Below are 3,389 nucleotides of genomic sequence, written 5' to 3'. Positions count from 1 at the left end.
AATTTTGATAAAAGATGGATTAAGAAAGTCAAGAAACATCTGTTATAGTTGACTACACAAAAGCACCTAGAGTTTTTGTTTTTAGATCGATATTTCGGCGCTATCTTTGCTTAAGGAGTCTGCGAAATAGAAATGCTCTCTAAAGGGGTCGTACAGTAGAATGTATCAGTTACGCTATTTTGTTTATGTCCTATTTCAAAATAATGAAAATCAAAACCAAATCGCATTGCCTTCCTCATATCACTCATGGATTTTGACACTTGTCAAAGGGCTATAACTTTTGAAAACAACTTGTGTGATTCGTTTATTTGATATTCAGTGAATTGATACTTTGGTCCAATTACTCTGACATCATTTTTATACCAATCAAACCCTTTTAAAAAAAGAGGAGATAATCTCAGACAAGACATAGTTTCTCGAAAGTCGGTTGAAGGGCCTGAAACCATGTGAGGCATCTCCAGGTTTCCAATCTCTTATCTTTCTACCACCTGTGCCTCTTGAGGTGATTCCTATCAAAACAAAGCTTGATGCTGAGAAGAAAAAGTACATATGAGCAATACATATGGTTGTTTTCTCCAGCACAGTCTCTCTTTACTATGAAGATGTTCGTCCAGTAAGGTGCAAGATACCTACAACAATGTGTTGGTTGAAAAAATTCAGCCTGTGATGACGATAAATTCATTCACTATCAGGTCCCTTCGGAAAGAGATGCCCTATCAAAGAAAAACAACATGAATGCAAGCTCTGATGATAATGACATCCCAAATGAGCGTGAAAAGAGAAAGCAAGACGCTTAACGAAATTTAGAGTAAATACATGATTTGTTACCAAGATTCCCATGCAAGAAATTCAAAATACTCTACAAATACAAGAAGCAGAGAACTCACAAGAAGCACTGAGATTGCTTGATGCATTCTTGTTCGTCGGTCTTTTTCCATGACAATTAGAATAATTTTATGAACATTGGGGGAGGTAGCCTTAACTGAAGAAGTTGCCATTTAAGCCTCCAGGCCACGTAAGGTAAGAAAATAAACCAAGGTATCCGATCAACCTAGTTTTTATTTTAAAAATAAATGATCGGTGGCGACTTTAACACATTTATTTAAGTCGAAGCCCAATTCCGGGCCCAACCCAAAAGACGGCCGCGACAACGACGTGATTCATTTCTTAAAAATAATTATATTTTTATGTTGCAGATACAGTTTACAACATCTTACCGGGTTCATCCCAACCCCGACGTAGCCCTTGGCGGATGTTATTGTCGTCGATATAAACACGATAAGGCCGACAACAACACCTATTATGGAACAAACCACGACTCGTCCCAAGTGCCTGGCCTGGCGTTTATCAAAAGCAATCCATATGGAGCCAAAGAGAAACACAAAGGTGCAAATTATCTCAAACCATAGCGCCTGGCTCATTCGGAGACCGATAACAGAAGGACCGGTTGCACTCGGGACAACAATTGTGAGTGTGCAGCCACCAAGAGAAAACGTTTGCTCAATGTTGGTGTTTACCACAGCTTGTAATGCAAGTGCCCCCAGTATGCCCCCAACACATTGAGCCAATATATAAACCACGGCGCGCGAAATCGAAATAACACCGGTAAGCGTCGCGGCGAGGCTGATGACAGGGTTAATGTGGCCACCGGAGATGGATAACGTAGCTAGGAGGAGAACTGTGATGGTGACACCAATAAGAAATGACATTATAAGGTGGGGCATATTTGTTTGTGTCTCGTAGGACTAGATGACTATGGTGTCCATTGCTAGGGGTGTAAACGAGCCGAGTCGAGCTCGAGTATTGGTGAGCTCGACTCGACTCGAAAACTCGCGAGCTTAAAATTTTTAAGCTCGACTCGAACTCGAAATCCTGAATGAAAAAAAATCGTAAACTTAACTAGATTGAAGCCTCAAAATCAAACTCGAACCTGAATCTTAAATACATAAAAGTCTTACTGTATTTTTAAAAAAATCAACACATAAATGTTAATATTATTAATAATTTATTTTTAAAAATTAAAATATTAATATATTATATTTTCGAGCTGCTCACGAGCTTTTCGAGTCGAGTATCAAACAGCTCGTTTCGGCTCGTTAAGAATTCGAGTCAAGCTCGAGCTCTAGTCGAGTTCATTCGATCCGAGTATTTATCGAGCTTTAACCGAGTTGAACTCGAATATCTCGCGATCTGTCTCGTCTTATTTTAAGCCCAATCCATTGCAAACACCAACAATGCTGTTCCAAGGAGCTCTGCCAAAGATGCTCTCCAAACCTGACAATTCAGTAGCTCTGTAGGATTAGACAACAATTTAAATAACGGTATGCTATCAGTGGAACAACCCCTATAAAACGATAATAATATTGTCTGAAATCGTTATTGCACGATTACGATCTTAGAGAAAAGCTCTTGGAGGTATAAAATATTGTTCAAGGTTGTGGGATTTTGCTTCTTCTCATGATCCACAACTCTCCTTTGTTCTACCCTGCAAATTTATTGGAAGAAAGGCAATTTGATCTTCTATATAGTGCAAAAATTGTAAAGAATTAGTAAGGCTTGCCTTGGTGTGGGGACAATAGTTCCAGTGTATACATTTTCGTCATCTTCAACAGCACTGATATTTCCATTTCGGGTCATCTTCGGTTTTTAGCTATCTTCCACCAGATTTTGCCTTGAATCTATCCTGTATATATAACCAAAGCAACTGTAACTGCATGAAATCTATACATTAATTATGTAAACATAGCTTTATCTTTAACCACTTAATTGGTGCTATTATCCCGCTGTTTATTTAGTGCGTGTTATCTCGGCTTGCTTTATAGCTTTTCAACCATAAAGATGTTGCCTTTTAAGATACATATATAAACTGCTGTTATTGATCCTTGAGGCCAATGAGAACAGATTCGAGCTACTAGTGAAGCCAGCGAGGGCAAGTATCTTGAGTAGGGTTTTAAATTAATCGGGCTTGAACAAATAAGGTTGTGTTCATGTTCGTTTGTTTTTTAAGGTGTTTATGTTCGACTCGTGTTGATTTAAAATTTTAAAATTTTGTTTATTTATTTATTTTTAAAAGTGTTTATGTTTGATTCATTTAGTGTTCCTCAACATGCTTGTTTCATTTAGTGTTCCTCAACATGCTTGTTTATATGATCACCACATATTCATTTATATAGCATGAGTCCCCTTAAGCGTAATTTGGTTTACAGAATGTAAGATTACCTTTAAAAATAAGACTACCGGAACGTTACATTATTTAACATATTACCAGGAATATTATATTATCTTGTTTGGTTTATTTGGTAAGAATGTAAGATTACATCGTTTAATTAAAAAAAATATAAGATAAGAAAAATGCATGCTTTATCAAATTGTCCTTGACATATATTTTA

General features: G+C 37.2%; 1 pseudogene; it reads right to left on the bottom strand.

Annotated features, from left to right (window-relative positions):
* Positions 1 to 1,160: 1,160 nt before the first annotated feature.
* On the bottom strand, positions 1,161 to 2,637 carry LOC120200179 (annotated as a pseudogene).
* Positions 2,638 to 3,389: the final 752 nt, after the last annotated feature.

This window comes from Hibiscus syriacus, unplaced genomic scaffold, assembly GCF_006381635.1.
Source record: "Hibiscus syriacus cultivar Baekdansim isolate YM2019G1 unplaced genomic scaffold, ASM638163v2 tig00000340_pilon, whole genome shotgun sequence".
NCBI classification, from domain to species: Eukaryota; Viridiplantae; Streptophyta; class Magnoliopsida; order Malvales; family Malvaceae; genus Hibiscus; species Hibiscus syriacus.
Note: the sequence above shows the minus strand (reverse complement) of the source record. Positions and strands in the feature narration are given on the sequence as shown.